Source organism: Streptopelia decaocto (genome assembly GCF_964273445.1).
Source record: "Streptopelia decaocto genome assembly, chromosome: 1".
Lineage (NCBI taxonomy): Eukaryota > Metazoa > Chordata > Aves > Columbiformes > Columbidae > Streptopelia > Streptopelia decaocto.
In genome coordinates, this window is record NC_138663.1 from 134,225,309 (window position 1) to 134,246,069 (window position 20,761).

The following is a 20,761-nucleotide window of genomic DNA, read 5'->3' on the forward strand; positions in this document are numbered from 1 at the left end:
TTTACTAGTATAGAAACTGTAGAATTGAGGGAGTGAAAAAGCATACATTTCCAGCAAATCACTTCTCACTAATGGCAGCATAAATCTGCAGTTGTCCAGCTGACTTCAATGAATCTACTTTACATTTGTGCTGCTGTAGCCAAGCATGAACTTCATCCATGATTTATTCCATAGATGAGATAGAGCTAAGTTGGACTCAGTTTTGCACTTAGGAGATGGCCTGTGGTTGAAAAAATCCTCGTAGTCTCCACCCTTTTCAGTACTTGCACAATAGATGCTCTGTAACAAAGTTCAGAAGAAATTTACATACCCATCTGGATAAAATATTAAATTCATTAACACCTTATCTTGTAGATGAAAATTGCAAATTTAAAACCTTTCTTCATGTGAAATACTGGAGGGTTTTTTTGTCAGTAGTGCGAATTGATGTTTCCCGTCTTTTACTTCAAGTGTTTTGTGGGAAATGTACAATTTGCACTTCAAAAGGCTCGCACCAGACGAGTCATGTGCTTCGCAGCTCTAAGAATCTCTTGCAATTGTTTCATTAAAGTCAAGAGATTTCCATATATTTAAAGTGACAGGCTTACATTTACTCAATTCCATAGGAAGTATTAGACTCTGTATTGTTTGGAGCAGCATTTCAACATATTTGGATCTCTGATCTATTTATTTAATCATATAAATGATGAGCTGCATACCCGTTGCAGTGCAAAGTCTCAGATGTGTGAAATAGTTTACCAATCAGTCTTAAAACATGAAACAAAAATAAACCAGGCTCCACAGCTCAAAACAATTCCTCCTATCTTAGGCCATTATTTGACTGTACAATTTCGTTTTTAACTCCACATGGTACCAGACCAAACCATGACAGATTTACTCGTTCAGTATGCCTCACGGAAAATATCCCATCACAAAGATTTTGGGTGAGAAGTCATCAGAGCACCCATCAAATCCTGCAAGCATTAGGATATAATTCCTGCTACACCTGTTTACAGAAGCAGCTCTGTAATCATACAGAGGTGCAGAAGCATTTTTGCCTCCAGTTAGTACCCTGTGTATAGAATATTTCTTCACAGGAGGATTTGGAAAGTCAACGTGCCACGAAGTGCTATCACAGCAAGTAGCTGAGGTGACCTCTCTCTTGGCTGTGAAGTCTCTGCCAGAGCTGGAAGCAGCCTGTTCACACCTTGCATATGCTGTTCCCAGCACTGGGATACCGAAGCCTCACGGTGGGAACTACACATCTCTCCTACCAGTGATGGGCACGGGGGTCTGAGGGAGCTGCTCATCACCTGCTTGCTGCCATCTCCCCCCTGCTTGGAAATACATCAAAAATAAATAAGTAAATAGATAGATAGATAGATAGATAGATAATGCTACTGCTACCTAGGAAGAAGAGGCAGGCTTAATATAACCTCCTGACATTATCAAAACCTTGGGAACATTATTTGCAAGGAAGTCTACAATATTACAGTCCATGGGAACAGTACATAAAAAATGGTGGATCAGACTGTGCCAGGCAAAATTAGGAGAGGCCCTGGTGCCCTCATTTCCCAATCCATCACCTCCCTCAGCCTCCAGGAACACCAGCCTGGCCAGAGAAGGTGACTGGGGTCAGCCACAGCCTGGCCATCCCCAGGCACCGCTGCAGCCCCAGCCCAGCTGGGATGGCAGCCATTGGGACAGGATGGGGTCAGGGTGAGGGTGGTGCCTGGCCCAGCAAGGCCCAGGGGCAGGCAAGGGGCCGATGGCAGCCCCCAAGGTGCTCATGGCCCAGATGCTGATTTTTCACCTAAGTGAAACCAGCCAATATACATAGCATTTTATCATGCTTTAAAAGTTTTGATTCTGTGTTGTCCATGACAGCTGAACACAACCATCCTCCCCAGCATAGCACTCCATTAGCAGAAGCGCTGAGGAATTGCAGAGCTCTCCTGCCAGCTCAGCAAGGCTGGTTTGAATACTGTCACTCCTTCCCCTGGGTAACAGCCAGAGACCAAATTTCCCTTATCAGTGTTGATTAACTACCTCCTTGTAAACACTACAGTCAAAGTTATACCAGCAGCAGAAAAGAACTAACCCCAAGGTACTATTTCCACTAGTTGCTTAGTACGGTGCAATAAGAAGTTAAATCTATGCTGTAGTGATTAAAGATGGTCAAGGATTTTTGAGGGTTTGTTTTGGAGTAAACCATCTATGTCAACAGCATGTCCAGGCATACTGTAAGCTTGATCACTGCAAAAGGCAGCGAATGCAGAGGGATCTTATAAGGTAAAGGTCTTAATTTGACACCAAGTCTAGTACAGCTTGGCCTAACTTGGAAATGTTGATGGCACTTCTAATGAAAAAGAAAACAAACAAAAAAAAAAAAGGCAGACGTGTCTGAAAGGTCTAGTACTAAAACACTGTCAGCTAAAACTGCTTGTTAGGGGCAAAATAAATGCTATGGAGAATTCCTTAATAGCAAAAAGCTTTTTATCACAAGGAGATCAATCTTCTGCACTTTTATATTCCCCATTGCTAACGAGCAAGCACTTCACAGGCCTTAGCGCATGTATAACATTTCTGGGAGGTAGAGGAATACCATTGTTTTTCATTTTACAGATGGAGACTTGAGGCAGAGGAAGGGCAACATTTTGACCATAGCCATCAGTTTGAATCTTCATTTCTAGATTCCTGGGACACTGCCCTAAATACTAGGCATTGCTTTCTACCACCAGCAATGATACAGAGCAACAGGATGTCTCCTGAACGCAGTGTGGATCTAGTCTCACTCAGCTAGCCAAAGCAACTGTCAGACACAGGGATACAGGACTAGAGGGCACAGCACTTTTCCCAGTGCTGGCAAACAGGATGGTACCCCAGGTATAAGCACCACTGAAACCAGACAAATGACCACCAACCTGTGCTACAGGTCTATGTAGGTTAACAAAGACCTGTGCTTTAACATGGGCTGGTAAATAGAAGCCTGTCGCTCACCCCTATGCAACATAAATTTTTGATTTGTTGGTAACTGCAGCTCTGCAAACTCTTTTGCTGCCATACAGGTGTATTATTTATACAGGTGTATTATTAGCTTGATGAAATAAAGTTATGCTTGATATGAAAAATAGTGTATGAAATTAGGATAAGGACCTGGAACCAAGATGGTTTCATGCTCTTGCTGAACACATGTAGCTTCTACAGTAATGCAGAACAGACCACATTAAGACAGTGGGAGACAGCAGGTAGGCACCCTGGCACTAATCCTGTAAACCACAATAGCCCCTTTGCAAGGGAGAGAGAAAATACAGCACCTTTCCCCTTGAAGAGACAACACCTGGCCTGGGATTTGACTCAGTCAGTGAGGAGGTACATTCATTCACAAATGGAGGCAAACAACTTGCAGGTTATTACCTTTAGCTGCACAAGTATATAGTGTATGCTTATTAGTGAGCACCTTTAACATCCTTACCTCTTTCCCCTGCAGTCATCTTGATCCTCTAATACAACAGCTCTTGCAACAACAAGTGTCTCAGCACCTCTAAATCACATCATCTTTTGACTGCCAACAGGTGTCACTATGAGGAAGGAACAGAGACAATGGAGATCCCTTCTATAGGATTTGCCACAAAAACTGTCATGGGGAGCAGCACGAAGAAAATGCTACAGACCCTTACTTGTGGCTTCCATGTTGCTACTGTCTTAAGCCACCAGTATCAAAGGAAATGGCACCTGCAGTAGGGAGAATCAGAATATGTTCCCAAAATGCTGTATTTTTTTTTCTGGCCTCCTATAAATGGGCCTGAATTTCTTCCTCCTTCCAAACACATACTACTTCATTCCAGAATAAAGGAGAATATTTTCCTCTATAGAAGAAAATAATACAAAATAATTACACAAATGAAACATTTCCAACTTTTCCACTACCTTTTCCTGCAACATTTTCTGTTGAATGATATTCTCCACAGACAGATATATACACGTATTTATAGTATATCTGTATAGATCATATTATTTCTATATGCCCAAATGCTGAACTCTTCTTCAGCTTTACTGCATTCTTTATCATCTATTATCCTTGTCTGTAGGTTAAAATATTTCATTTTTTTAAAGTCTGTATTTCTACTAGATAAAACAAAAATATACAAATTTAAGGAATCAACTACATTATTTCTGATGTGAACTACTTTAGTTAAACTGTTCATGTTCATGAACCTGTACTGATTCTAAATGCTTAATACAAGTGGATGTAATCAGAGCTAGTCATTGCTTGCATTGATAATTTTAGCACTTCAACGTCAAAAAATATTATTACAATTATCAGTCTCTTGGAATTTGTTTTATATTCTCTGATCTTTTGTTTTAACACTCAGTATGGTTCTAATAAGATAAAAGGGATGTGCACTTGGAAAAAAAAAATTTCTGCATTCTTCCTCTTTCAGAAATTAAAGCTCCTCCAATGTATTACAGATAATTGAAAAATAAAAATTATTAGCTCATTTTTAACTTAAAAAAGAAAACTCTTGCAAAGCAATTCAGCCTGGGAAGTCTGAAAGATAAGAGCTGTTATGCAGCATTCAGATAAGGCCTTTCTCAGTGCTTTGTAACCAGGCAAAATTCATACTCATTTTAATAGAAGTTTGCAGAAGGGTTGAGTACTTTGATACTGAATTTTTTAACATATAGAAAGCATGGGCAGTGGAATGAAGGCTATTTATTTAACAAGTAAAACACCTAATAAGCTATCCAACTTGGAAGAGTGAAATTCAGGGAGAATTAGTTCTGTCATCTCTCTTAGCTGCAATGCCCTAGGTTTGGAAAAATGTCATGAGACCATAACATATAGATAGTCAGATTACTTTAATACATAGCCCAGCTTATCATAGACACCTGCACAATGAAGTATACTGAACAGTAAAATTCTGAGATCATTGCTGAATGCTCTTGTTTACTTATACACGTACATCTATTGTGTCAGTTTACTTGCTGAAAAAGTATTTAGAGTAGACAAATATCTATGTATAATTACATTGGCTTCAATAAGAATTCTTATAGATTTTTTAATGGAATTTGCCATTTGTACATTTTCTAGTTTGCTCCAGAAAATTCTAAAACATCATGGGAGACCGAAATTAAAATATTTTATTTTCTTTCTGGGTTTATGTATTTTTCATATTATTACATGACATCCAAGTAGCAATAACTCTTACCGGTATCATAATTGAAATATACTGCTACTCCTCATTCTAAAACCAACATGACCAATTGAATGTTATCTTCAGATGGAAAAAAAAATGCTGAAATATTCAAGATAGACACCTCATAAGACACGAAGATTTGTTATATTCTTTGGAAATATGCCTCCTGTGTCTGCTGTAATGAAATGCTCCAACAGGCACATACCCAGGCGTCTTTGTATTGATTCACAAAACTCCTACTACTTACCAACTAGCTGTAATGATTTCAAAGAAAACCTAAAATATGGACTAAAAATGTGCTTTAAAACACGTTTCTTTCTTGCAGTAAAACCAGAACATTCTTATACTCCTGCTTCATTTCATCTTCCCAGAGTTATACCATTCAATTTGTTGGAAGTTAGTGCAATGAGACAGATTTCTGTAATTTGCTGGGTTTAAAGTGTTTTAGAGATGTTTTTAAGCTTATTTTTACCACACAGATTTTTCCATTGATCAGGTGCTGGCAGAAATTAGAAAGCAATACAATGAGGGAAGGCAGAAAAAAAAGAAGTGGAGATGGGATGTTTCAGATCAGCTTCTCAATTTCAAAAAAGCTGTCAGATCAGAAAGCTCAAGTGCTGAAGAGCCTAATTTGCAGAAAGCCTGACTCAACTGGTACAATTGGAAACTGCTCCAACCACAGCTGGGATTTCCAAACTTGAAGGAGAGTTTGAGTGCACTCAACAAGCTCTGGTAGCATTACTTTGAAACTAGCTGCTTTTGGGACAGGTAACTGTAGCCACAACAGCCAGGGGCTCACCTGAGTTAGAATGACTGTTTCTGAGGGTATGCTATGAACTACATCTGCGAATTAACCTGGATCTGCAAAAGCTCTTTTTCTGCTTTTGTTGCTAGTATTTTCAAGCCAGTCTGTTTCCCAGTTCAATTCAGTGATGTTGTGAAACCATAGTTCGAGCATCATTTAGACAGGAATTTCAGCTTCTTTCATTCTTAATTACTCAAAAAAAAAATAGGTGAGACAAGATCTGAACTGAGAAAATCAATGAAGGCACAAAGACAATTTCTTGAGAAAAAATTTGTAACCCTACATACCTCTAAATAAGCAGGCATTCATATATCTTCAAAACACTCAGGATGGAATACTTCACAACATAAGCATACAAAGTAGATAATTACTGGCTTGCTTACTCTTCTTGCCATTCTGCAATTTCCATTTCACTTTGTCAAAGTGCTAGGCAAGAAAATATGTAATAAGAATGACAAAGAAAGCAAACTTGAAGTGCCACCATTAACAAGTTAAAAGACATTAAGAATAGTTCTAATGATATTCTCTGGAATGACTGCAGTGTCAAAGCATATTGAAAAAAATTTATGAAGAGCTGCAGAATAGGCACCGAACAGACATTCAAACCCCTAAACTCTGTGATGTGGAAGCATGTAATTAGAAGAGTGCTACATAATAAACACCAATTAAGCCAGAACAATCACAAGGGGAATAAAAAAATGAACACTAAAGCAGGAAAACCAAAGCCATCTGTACACTGAAAAATGCCATGAATTCAAAACAGTCTGTGCATAACCAAATACCTGAAACCTCTTTATTACCACACTGGACAGAAGTGGAGAAAGAATATCGTAACAACAACATTCTTGTTATAAAATTCTCCGATCATGATGACATTAATATACAGGCATTACATAGGAAATTGCTTCACAAAAGACACTGGAGATTAAGATTAAAAAAAAAAAAAAAAAAAAGTAAGAGCTCCTCCAATCAGTTGTTTAAAATAACTCACTACCAAGACCGAACAAAATTCTTTAACACTAACCTACATTAATATTAAACTACTACATTAACAAGAAAAACAGGGTTTATTTTGCTTATAAAAGTTTACTGAGCATCTTCTTTCTGTGTCTCACCTGATCATAGACATGCAAAATATAGAGAGCAGAAGGCTACATCAATAACAGTTACTGTACGCTCTTTCTAACCAGTATCAATCTACCTCTTTTGCATTCCTTTTTACTAACATATTAAGCTCCTGATCACCATAACTAAACCAGTTACCTCCTGCAGAAGTATCTTTTATTTTCCCAAACATGGAGTGTTCTTGTTTCCCTTGCCCATCAAATGAAGGCCTTGTTATCATGAGGCCTTAAATCTAATTTCACAAGGAATTAAATCAGTAGTAAAACTCACATTAGCTGATGCCTGTGCTAAAGAAGTAACCAGCTAGTTATATTTAGTACTGCATCTGTCACAGGAAACAAAACCTTAAACATTAATGACAAATGTGTGAACTAACTGATCGCTTTTCACACGTGAGTAATTTCCAGAACAATATTTCTTCTGTTTCATCTAGCATCAGCATTGCCCGTGAATGCAGGTAGCCAAGGAACTAGCAAATTCCCCTCATGGAGCTCTGCAAAGTGATGGCATCAGCAATAACACCAAGAAGGAAGAAAAGAAGGTAAAAGGCAAGAAGGACAAGATGCAAATTATATAGTTTAATTAGGCTGCAGCTTCATTAAATTAGAGATCATTTCTCCACAGTAAATCATTTCTCCTGTGATTGCCCCAACCTATTTGGGAAGGTGCTTCTTAACCCGCTGACATGATGTCAGTCCTTCTGTCTCTACTTGGCTAAAAATGAAAGAAGAGCTGGTGACTGTTACTCCTTACCCTGCAGCCTCACAGATAATAGGTATTTTGATGACCTTCACCCTCTTTCTAACAGCCCATTTCTAGCCTGCTTCATCAGATAAACCTTGTAGTTCCTCCTGTACCATGGGCATGGTTGGAAAAAACCAAAGCAGAACAAAACAAAGAAACTTGACCAGCCTAGTCTTGTAAGAAGTCAAAATTTCCCCTTAGCTCCTTTTCAATCCCTCACAGAGTGCAACTTGTCAAACATGCTCCTCTTTTGAACAAATAGGTGGGGAAAGTGAGGAGTGAATCTGGCCTTTAGAAGTGATATAGCGTCAGAGTCCAAAGGACCCAGGTGTAGTTGTTACCCGATCTCCACCGTGCACATGATGTGACATTTGCAGCTCTTGGATAACACTCTTGGCCAGTTATTCTCACCTTCCAGGTAGACATGCAACCGATTCAGGAGTGGCCTCTCTGCAGAAAACCCCAGACTAATTTACTGTACTACATAAATAAAAGCGCGTCCACACATTGTGCTGTTAGAAGACATTGGATGTAGTCTGGAGAACTGGAGATATTACCAGGGCAAGTAAGGTACTTTTAACTCTTTATGTTCATGTCTGCTCCAAACCCTTCTAAATATTTGCCTGTGTACTGCTTAAAGCTAAATTAAGTGTTAGAATTCTGTATTTCTGAGAATACATTATTTCTATAAAATTAAAAGTCATCAGAGAAAATAAAATATTATGCTTGACAATATTGATTAGTAAAAATTATGCATTACTCACTTTGAATTACTTCTACAGCACAATATTGTCCTCTTGCTAGCAGGAATAAATTAATTATAACATTAGGAGCCATTGTACAAAGGTCAAAAACAGGCATGCATGCATTCAATCTACAGAAAACCAAAAAGTTTAGGTTAATGAAATGTCAAATGAAAGGAGTCTTATTAATTAGCAGGTTCACAGCATTCTTCACAGCTATATTTTAGAGATGTCAAACTGTAATATATTAATGCTGTAGGCAAAAGCTGCATCTGCATCTAGAGAATCATTTCAAGCTTATTTTATTCAGTCTTGGATCTTTTTTCTAGTGATTTGTATGCTGCAAAGCACTATCTCTTCTTTGTGAGTCTTGCATGAGACAGAAACCAAACGCAATGTTTATGTGTTTATGGCCCCACATATAACAGGATAAAACTACTGAAAGAGCTCTAGTTATATTTATTTTTTTAAATTGATTGCTTTTTCAAAGTTTAATTAACATTGTACCTCATGTAGGTAGGTGTTTATAGATTTTTTTCCCCCTCTGGCTTTAGATTGGATGTTGATATAATATCCTTCTTTTTTTTTTTTTCTTTTTTTTTTTTTTTGAGGGTGGGCATGGGGAATGTCAATGTAGGCTGATTTGAGTCCATTGCAATCAGCATAAGTCTGTCCACTGGCTCTGCTGAATACTTCATCAAGACCTAGTAAACAAAAAATAGACTACCTTGCAACCTAACAGACTTGGAGCTTCCTATGTAATATGCAGTGAGGACATGGAGTGAGGAGTATCTGCACTAGCTGTCCCACTGCTCCAGTCCTTCAGTTGTGACCTGAAAGCCATTCATGAGCAGATATTATAATGCTTCTTTCTTTCTCTTTTCAGCCTTTACCCTTTGAAGAATGTTGATAATGATACTGTCTATTGGGGTTCTTTTTGTGAGAAGGACACAAAGTTTATTCAGTCACTGAGCATCTACCTTTAAGAACCAAGCAGTAAAGCAGCATTGGTGGTCCTGTGGGTTGCTTTTGTTGAGAGAAAAAATTGCTACTGAAGGGAGGTGCAGGAACAAGTGAGATGCCAGACACAGAGCCAGTTCTGGGGATGGGGACTTCTTGTTCTGTGCTTGCGTGGGCAGGAGAAGGAGGAGCTGACTGCTGAGCCAAGTTTGGGTGGCATGACTCCCAGGAAAGAGTGTACCAGGGTGCAGAGCAATGCTTACTGGAGGCAGCACTTCTTCAGCTGACAGACAGTTCAGGATCCAGCTCTGGCTGCAAAACCCACTCATCTGAACTAGAACAAACCCCATCTGGCTCAGGTCAGGATGCAACTATGTCTATGAACAGTGTGCCCCTGGTGGACAGATCCCTATTTACCAATTCAAAGATCTTTTCACAGATAACACTGCACTCAAAAATCTTCCTCCTTTTCCCTGAGCACGTTCCAGGGCTTGTTTTTGTCTAATGACTGTCTCTCCTTCTGAAAGACTTCCTACATTTTCATTTATTTCTCTCACACTGCTGATCAGGAGGTTGAAGATCTGCATTATTTTCTGGCTCCACTCTTTGAGACTTGTCATCAGTCTCCTTTCGGTAGTTACTGTGTCTTCAAATCTACAAGCTACCTAACCTGTTCCAATAAAGGTGACACAGTTTAGCTGGAACAGTTTAAACGGTAGGGTTTTGATACCAATCAGAATACACTGAAGTAGGTTGGGTAGCAATTACATTTGCAGGGAAGGTAGGTGTCTGAAGGGTTATCAGCAGGGATCTTCCGGTGGTCCCAGTGACTAATTGCACTTTGTCCACATCACTCTGCATTGCCTGTCAGAGCAATGAGGTCAGCTTCTGTTCAAGTCTCCACACCTATTTGCAGATATTGGATAAAGCCTCTGTCTTTTTCTTTTTTTCAATAAAGATACCTATCTGCATGTTCCCTGCCCCACTGACCTCTCCGAGGCTCCCCACTCAAACTGCAACAACCCACAGCCTTTTTGTGTGAGCTGTTGAACAGCTGGTGAAACTCTTGACCTCATTTCATCCAATCATATTGTTTTCTTTCCTCAGTTTACCATATTTAATAAAATACAGATGTAGGTACTTCGAAGAACTACCAGAAAGATAGCAACAGCAAGGGGTAAAAAAAAAAAGTTTGATTCAGAGACATTAAAAAAAAAAAACAAAAAAAAACCCCAAAATCCTCACAACCCATAACAACAACAATTACACTATTTTTGATTGCAGAAATTAGGGCAGATGGACCAGCTGAAACATAAATCAGCACAAGTCCTTCACCTGGTAGAGCTATATACTATGTCATTATACAGGATGTTTCCAAAAGATGGAACCATGTAGTGGCAGAGCCCCCCCCGCCCCGGGGGGATGGGGTTGTCTGGCTGAGAGGTGAAGCCTCCCAGCCTGGCTGAGAGGTGAAGCCAGAGACAAGAGAAACTAAAGGAGCACCATTAGAAGGTAACAATGAGTGAGCAATCGCCGGACGCACGCGTGCAGAGCACGTGGACAGTACATGCAGCCTATCACGTTATTGTATAGCACGAGTTACAACCAACCACATTGTTGTAAGGCACGTGGACAGGGCAGCTTTGCTATAAAGCTAGCCCAGTCTGACAATAAAGCGAACTCTGTGAACATCCCATTGGTGTGTTAGGTTCTGTGTCTCGCATGGAAAAAGCAACAGACCCAATTTCAAAGGGATAGTGATTTCAAATTGGATCCATATTTTTGAAACACCCGGTATATTGTATTATGTGTTTATTATATTAGTTTACTAACTGGTTTTAGCTTAAGACATTTTTTAAAGTATTCTTTCCACAATAAGGACACATGATTTCACAGTAAATCTGGCAATTTTGCTGACCAGAACTGTCTCTTATTTCAGAAAGAAAAGAATGCAAAAATGAGAAAGGAAAAAGAAACCACTTTTTAAATTAGATCTAGCTATTGATAATGGGGGTTGCCTAGGGATCCTATTGACAAGTTAACAATAACCTATATGAGACCTGAAGCTTTTCTTGCATGCGTATACATGGACAAGTATAGAAGTCTACTGCCTCCAATTCAACCAGGCTCAGAAGGATACAGATCTCAACAGATAGTCATGCTGTTTCTGGAAAAATTCCAATTTATACATGTCTCTTTAATAATGTGGCCCTCCCAGGATCCCATGTGTTTTGCTAGTCAAAACATTGGGAAATATCCAAAATTCAGCTATCTATCTTAAAATGCGATAATATGCATTATATACACCACAACACCTTCAAACCATAAGCACAGTTCCTGGCACCTTTCATACGGCCCTCTGTTCCTTTAAGGAAAATCAGCTGGAAATCAAAGACTTTAAAGTGAAAGAATTGTGTTGAATCAGAACTGAAAAGCTAAACCCCATCTGCTCTTCCTCCATAATAAAGACGTCTAGCTATATTTTATAGGATTAGGGGTGTGCCTTGGCACCCAATACATGACAATGCACCTTGTGTTGAGCAGTATGCCATGCTATGATTAACTCTCTGCATTCTCCTTAGATTTGACTGAACAGTGGAAACTACAGACTAAACATATACATGAGCTTGGAGTAGATGGATGGGAGGGGGAGATCAGCAGAGCCTTTAAAACATCCTTTGCTCCTTCCTTATGCTATGTATAATATTTTCTTAACTGGAATAGAGACATAATATATATATTATACACAAACTAAATGGTTTGTGACAGTTTTGAGCACAAGAAAATCTTTGATCTTTGAGCAAAAAATACTTAATTGCTCGGGACTGCAATTAGGTAGGCTCCTGTTTGAGTGCTTATTTAATTCTCACCTTAATCTTTCACTTAGATCACCTGGAGTTTAAGTGCTTTACTGAATCAAGCTCTAAAAACTTCATTAACTGAAGTTGAGTCATCACTCAGCCAAGCGTCTATATCCAAATTTCCACTCAAGATAGATTTCCAAACCTTAAGAAAATGACTTTTTTGACATGTGAAACATATTAAAATACACTTAGAGTTACAGAATTGCATCAATAAATAGTCAGATGTTAGGCTGATGTTTCTTCTGATTTCACCGCCTTCATTCCCACTGCATTTCCAGCAACATAATTTTAGAGTTATAATTGCCTTCACTTAAGATATTTCTGATTTACGTTTTTAAAAGTGAGAGGTCCGGCATCCCTAGCATTGGCTTGCCCAACATCTGACTTTGTTTTGAAACACTGAGAAAACCAAACCAGGCTTGCTTTGATAGAATATATTTCTTTATTTCAGCTACTAGGGGTTTTTACTTCATTCTTGGAAATCCCTTGTCACTGCTTCTCACCCACCAGAAAGCTACAAGAATCTGCTTTGATTCATGAAACTTAATTGACAAAGAAAACATTCTGAGGCTGAAAGTTTGAACATCAAGCTACTACTATGTGCAGGAGATGATGCTTGTCAGTTCTTAAAAAAAAACAAAAACAAAAACAAAAAACTGCAGCCTAATTCTCCTAATTTCAAATTATTTTGTTAAAACACTGTAGAATTTAATTCACTAAGGATTTTTGAAAGAAGTGGCTGTGTTATCTTACATCTTGCAGGGATTCATTGACATACCAGCTAAAAGGACATAACAGCCTTAGTTAGAAGCACTTCAAAATGGGCAAAGTTCCCATCTTAAATATACACAAGCATATTAAGTCTCTGGAAAGTCAAGACTCCTAATCCTTTAACTGCCTTGCTTTTTCCTTTCTCTTTTGAATAGATTATATGTGTTCAAATTGCATTATCTTGCACAGCTAGCAGATGGGGTTCCCATTCTTAGAACACAACAGATGTATATTCTGCATACACTGTTTGGAACGATGGTTCTGAAAACACTTGGGTTACTTTTTACTGGTGTAAATCCCTGTATGTTCAAGGAACTCTGCTGATTGAAGGTATAGCTACAGAGCTGACTACAGTCTTCCTCTTTGGTCTGTATTTTTTACATTTTACCCTTTTCCACAAACTGCAGACTGAGTATCTACAGGTAGATGAGAACTCCCTCTACTCCTCTGAGCTGCTGACCACGATGTGCCTCCTGTCTTGAAGTCACTTGGAAACTATGGCCAAGTTAAGAAGCTTTGCTAAGATGCTGGACATTTTAATTTGAGATTTGAGGAAAGGTCTTCATGTGGAAAAGTTCCAACACATACCAATAGATAATCCATGTAACTGCCCTGTTTGTGTTAAATTTTTATGAAGTTTGCCTACTTACACTGGTGGTGATCTTCAGAAAGCCTTACCTAAACAGTTTAGGGGTTCCTGCTTCATTGCCCTGACCTACTCTGGGCTAAATTACTTGCAAAGAGACATGGCCACAAGGCTACTCCTTCCACTCAGGAGTCAAAGTTAGAACAAGCACATCTTCATAATCTCTTCTATCAGTTCACAAATTATATTCATTCAAATTTGAGGTTTCTCTTTTTCCACTACAGTGATTTACTCACTGGAATAGTTACAGACTAGTTGTAGCTGGAGTCTACTGACTGCAACAAGTTCTGTGTAAGATCAGTGTAGTCTACCAATTGTTTATGCTATAAATTTCACTATTTGAAGCAGTCTTCATGGCTATATATTTATACTTGTTTTGGCTGGGACAGAGTTAATTTTCTTCGTAGTAGCTAGTATGGAGCTATGATTTGGACTTGTGCTGGAAACAGTGTTGCTAACACAGGGATGTTTCAGTCACTGCTGAGCAGTGTTTGCACAGAGCCAAGGCCCTTTCTGCTCCTCACCCCACACCAGCAGCAAGTGAGCTGGGGGTGCACAAGAGGATTGGAGGGCACACAGGCAGCACAACTGACTGCAACTGACCAAAGGGATATTTCACACCTTATGACCTCACGTTCAGCATATAAAGCTGTGGGAAAAAGAAGGAATGTGGGAATGTTTGGAGTGATGGCGTTTGTCTTCCCAAGACACCATTGTGCATGATGGAGGCCTGATCTCCTAGAGATGGCTGAACACCTGTCTGCCTACGGGAATCAGAGAATGAATCCTTTGTTGTGCTTTGCTTGTGTGCACAGCTTTTGCTTTACCTAATAAACTACTTCTACCTCAATGCACCAGTTTATTCACTTTTACCCTTCTGATTCTCTCCCGCATCCCACCAGTGGGGAGTGAGGAAGGGGCTCGGTGATGCTTAGTGGCTGGCTGGGGTTAAACCACAACAATATTGAATGAGAATAAATACTGAGACAGGTTGATATGATTAAGAATACATTAATAAAGCATCATTCATTTAATTTACTAGTGCTTTGTTAGTTCTTAATCTAAATATTGGCCTACCTCTCTACAATAGTATTTAAGCAAGTATATTTTGACCTTAATATCCAAAGTATTCAAAGTTCATTTGCCTGTAACAAAAGAAAAAAAAAATCTCATTTCCCTTTTCTTACTTATCTTAGAACCTTTGCTTACACTAATGCCTGAACATAACAGGCAAAAACTACTACTACAAATCCAGAACTCTGTCCTTTGAAGATCAGGTAGCACAAAAGAGAAGCATTCTTGTTGTGATCAAAATTTGTGCAGGTTGTAGTTTCCTTGACAAGGTTGAGCCCACACTGGCATGCTTAGCTATAGTGAAAGGAATAATTTCAGATGTTTTCTGTATTGTTCTTCGTTTATAGTTTATGTGAAAACGCTGCCCTCTTCTGACTACTTTTTCATTTCTTCTAAAATCCTAACATTTTTCTCATCTCCATTTATACTTCATCCTTTGTTTCTCTGTACATTGTATTGTTAGGACCATAATCCCTTTTCCTTACACTCTTATTTAGAACAATATAAGAAACTTAGATATGAGAAGGTTAAATACACTATGCAATTAATGTGTAAACTGCTTGCAGTTGATAAACATGATAAAATTACCACTCCTCCATTACTCAAACAGTCAAGCAGGAAGCAAGATCTTGCATCCAGGGTTCTGTGGCAGTTGGCATACAAGCTGGTTCTTCACCTTTTTAGAAAGTCACACAGAGTCACAGAGTCACAGAATGTCAGGGATTGGAAGGGACCTTGAAAGATCATCTGGTCCAATACCCCTGCTGGAGCAGAACACCTAGATGAGGTTACACAGGAAGGTGTCCAGGGGGGTTTTGAATGTCTCCAGAAAAGGAGACTCCCACAACCTCCCCGGGCAGCCTGTTCCAGTGCTCTGGTGCCCTCACTGTGAAGAAGTTTCTTCTCATATTTAAATGGAACCTCCTGTGTTCCAGTTTGTACCCATTGCTCCTTGTCCTATTGTTAGTTGTCACTGAGAAGAGCCTGGCTCCACCCTTGTGACACTCACCCTTTATGTATTTATAAACATGAATGAGGTCACCCCTCAGTCTCCTCTTCTCCAAGCTAAAGCAGCCCAGCTCCCCCAGCCTTTCCTCATAGGGGAAATGCTCCACTCCCTTCATCATCTTTGTGGCTCTGCGCTAGATTCACTCAAGTAGCTCCCTAAGGAAGGAGAGGACAGACAGTTCGTCTAGAATTCAGACCAACTGAACACAGACTTTTAAGAGTAAGCCCATTTTACACATTTGCCATGAAGCCCATTTTACACATTTGCTCTGAAGTAAGGCCTGTCGCTAAAGAGTCCCACTCCCATTGAGTACTCGGTTCACCTGTGCTTTCCCTTTCTCAGCCAATTTTAGTCCCATTCTGCACACCAGCACACTTGCAAGAGGAGGGAGGAAAGGGAGCCCAGACCAGGAGGGCACAGAGCATGAGGACACCAGCACCCCTGTGGGAATCCATGGATGTAAACCTAAACCTCCCTGATCCCATGGATGACTAGCTTGTACTCCAAACAGGGTCTCTTAACTCTAAACTATGTCTTGTAGGGAACAGCAGCATATAATTTCTCTTACACTGTTTTAACAGAAGGCAGAGTCTGTCTCAACTTTTTCTGTGTACTTCAGTTCAAAGCATGAGATGTGCACCAAGCTTGCCCACCAGTCTGAAGAGGGTGGTGTAAGCATGCTTAGACTTGAGATCTTGGCTAGGTAGTGGGCATTGTCAAACTGTTCAGCACTAAAACTGATGCATAAATCTGGATATGCTTCAGAAGAAATCTTGGAAACTTCAAAGTGAAAAAATAAGTTGAGGTATCCACTGACTGCCATCAGAGGCAGCTGTCAAATACAGTAGGTGACTCTGGACTTAGCATAAATCCAGATTTAGTACCTCTTTATGTCCCCATGTCTGAATCCTTCCTTCCTCACTCATTTCAGCAGTGCTGTATTGGTCCATCACTTGCCATCCAGACATTAATGTCTCGAGTGATTACTAATTACCCTTAAATGCTCCTTTACAAGTAACCCATAACTACAAAATTCACATAAAAAGAGCAGATGCTTTTACAGGACTTTCTTCTTCCTAAAAAGATACCTAACCTGCTTTCGGCATCTCCTTACTAAATTGTTTTCCACTTGGCTGTATATAAACTTAGCCATTAATTCCACCAACATATATCTGCACTTCACCTTACAGAAATAAGCAAACCCAATGTGAAATCAATCCTTAGCTGAGGCAGAGATCATAAACAACAGCCTTAACTGTATATAGCATCACAGAAATCAATAAAGCCATCTCAAATTCAACTGGAAAATGGTCTTCTTTTACATGCCTTTGATCTAGACTGCTTCAACCTATTGTGATTTGAGACTGATGCAGTGAACATCTGTATTATACAGTCTTTTGTCTATGTAAGCTGCTTACTCCACTTACTATTAGCATTTAATAAGTTTCTTGACATAACCTCAGTGCCATGTCATTTGAAATAGTATCGTTAAAAGAAAAGATGATATTATCAAATACAAATCAGGTCTAAAAGAAGCAAGAAAAACAAGCTTATATTAGTTTTATAAACCCACCACTTAACAATTTCATCTCCCTGTGACTAAGCACTAAATATAAATATTGCATTAAATTTCCCAAGCTTGTTGCTTTTGATAGAAATAATTTAGAGTTCATTACTATAAGTATATACTAATGAGATCCCTTTGGTATTATTACAATATACTTATTAATTACAGAGTCTACATTTACTCACGGGATATATCTTTCTTCACATATATAGAGATTGTTCCTTCCAGTTAAACACACTAGATACAAGCAAACTTCTAAAATAAAGTTAACAAAATTTAACATTACAAATTGAGAAAGCGTTTCTTGAATGGACACTTTTCCATTTTACAGGTGAGAAAACCAAAGCACAACAGTATCACCAGGCCACACAGCAGTCCAGTCCTTATTGCAAATACTGAACCAGAAGAAAATCGGAGTGTTTAGGGTAGTTCTATAAAGCAGATATTTCATTCCAAGTCAAACTACAGGGTGCTTCAAAAAGATGGACCCAATGTCAATTGTGTTGCAGGGTCATCATCTTGCGAATGACTGAGGCTGGGGGCTGTTTGTGTGCTGGCAGAGGCATTCAGTGGCAATAATTTGAAATGCTACGTCTCATCCTTTCAAGCGTTAAGAGTTTCATTCATGGGTGGTCCGTGGTTGCAGAGATATAGTGATTTCAAACTGGTTCCGTCTTTTTGAAGCACCTTGCGTACTGCTTTGAAATTGGGTCCATCTTTTTGAAACACTGTGTAGTTTGAAATGACCTATTTCTCCACTTGAGATTTTCTCAACAGAAATTGATTTGGGGGTTTTCAGCTCATTCTGAATATTCCTAATGAAAACATACGTAGTAAAATGAAAAATGTTGGTGGATATTTTGTATTCTGACAGAGAATGCAAAACAATACTGCAATGAGTCCAACCTCTCTTCAGCTCTGATGCAGAAGTGTGCTCCACTGAACTGTCATCACCACTTGCTTCAGAACAGGGAACTCCTTGGAAGGTTTTCATTTTCTGTGGTATTCTCTGCTGAGCTTGAGGGAGCTGACAGAATTAGTACAAAGTAGCATGTGGCAGTGAGCCATAAAAAGCAATGCATTTCCGAACAATTACGGTACATTTTTGCTGGTGCTGGGAGACACAAGGCTACACTCCAAGTGATTAGCCACTTGAGAAGTGCAATTAAGTGATGGAAATGCACTGCCTGGAACAGTCCCTCTTACAAGTCGAAATTACCAACTAAGATGGGAAATTAGAAAATGAAAGTTTCTTTCTGTCTCATGTTTTTTAAAGGAACTTCCTTATTAACCCCACTGCTTCTTTGCTTTTTATCCAAAGTATACCCAAATTAAGGCAACAAACCACTATTCGTGTCCTACCTTTTTTTATAGGTATGCCTAAAGTGTGTGAAAATATTATTATTACCTTTATATCGCACCACCGTGCAACATTGTTATTCATGTCTGTATGTCTCTTCGCATCTTTTCAACAGCACATTACCTCACATTTTTCCATGCATTTATAACTGAAAAGTTCTAGGAAAGTATCTCAGTCCTTCACTTTTCCTCGCTCATGTTTTATGCTCTACCCCACAACTCAACACCTCATGACTGCTTGTGTAGCCATCACTTCGCCAATATGTTTACAATGTAGATAAAGGATGCATGAGGCTAGTACTCCATTGTACATGAGTTATGACTACTGCCTAAAAACATATATTAGTGCAAGTTGACCTTTCCAAGGGCTGCAATACCAGAGGACTATCCTAATTTGGGGAGCATGTAAATGGCAAAGTGTATAGTTTGTAGTGAAAATGCTGACCCCAGCAAGTGCTGACAAGGTAGACATTTATATGTCTCTGTCTTTAAATAGAGTGAGCTGTTCAAAATCAAGCTTACATGGGTAAACAATCCACAAAATAGGGGAAAAAACTACTCATCTGACAACAACATTAATAATAGCTATGGTAGTAAAAAAGCACTCAGTTCCATTACTGGAAAGAGCAGTATATCTACCCTTTATGCTGCCAATTTAGAGCTAATACAATTTCATTATTTTTTCTGGATATTAACTTGAAATTGAGTATCTCAAGCAAAATAAAAGTTTACAGTCAAAAAGCATATTCACACCTCCATATTTAAGGTCTTCTCAGCAGGATATAAAATCAATGAAAAAAACAAACAAACGTAAAAAGAGGATATGAAATATAAAAATGAAACAAAAACCATATAAAAATATAAAACTTTACAGAAGATGTAGAAAGCAACTTTAAAAGGAAATTTAAAAAGACATTTGATATATTTCTATGCCTGAACATCTGTGTCACCCATTGAAAGATTCTAGTTCAAGACATCTGAAATTTACTCTCAAGTCTCTATGCTTTTTTAAAGTGACATAAGAAATGGGTATTTGGAGGCAAGGGGATGAAAGAAAGAAGGCTCAGCTCAGAGACCTGTAAATGGGAAGCTAGGAGTAATGAGAGGAAGGCTGGACAAAAACCTGCAGAATGAAAAGCAGAATAAGAGTAGTTAAAAAAAAAAAAAAAAAAAAAAAAGAGAGAAAAGAGAGAGATAAAATAAAATAAATAATAAAATAATAAAATAAAAACAAGAACACCTCTCCATCCACATGCATATAAGCAGAGAAAAATGTCTTTTCCTGTGTGTCTCCTAATGACTCTGTCAGAGGCAAGGAACAAAGAGGTGTACAATAAAATGATAAAGCTGAGAAAGACAACACCTGAAAATATCTATGGTAACATAATTAACATTTCTATAGAATATATATTTTTTAAAGTCAGTCTATGAGAAAGTCTGCACTTGCTTGTCTAGCCAAAGTAAAAGCATGTGCAATGGCTGGTTCAGAGCTTTGCACACACTGACCAGCATGCTGGAGCTGCCTCTTGCAATGGAAATCACAAAGTCATAACTTGCTTTCCCTTCCTTAGGACACCAGTGTCCACCTTCTTTCTAAGCCAGCTGTTGACTTTCAATAAAACTTAGAATTCCTAGGTTCTGGACATCCCACTCTGACATTCAAATGAAATTGATCAATAGGTTCAACTAAGTGTTGCTGTCAAGAGCAGGGACAGCAATGGCATAGGAAAGAAAGGAAAAGGATAACATGCATATGACTCATTTACACGAGAAACCAGGGTTAAATACATAAAACAACCTTGAAGAAGAAAAATATACATATCCGTTCTTCAATCAGTACCATCAGGAAAGGCAATCTGGCACTGGAAAACCTTTTTCTTAACTGGAGGAGGAAATCTTTATGTAGGGCTTATT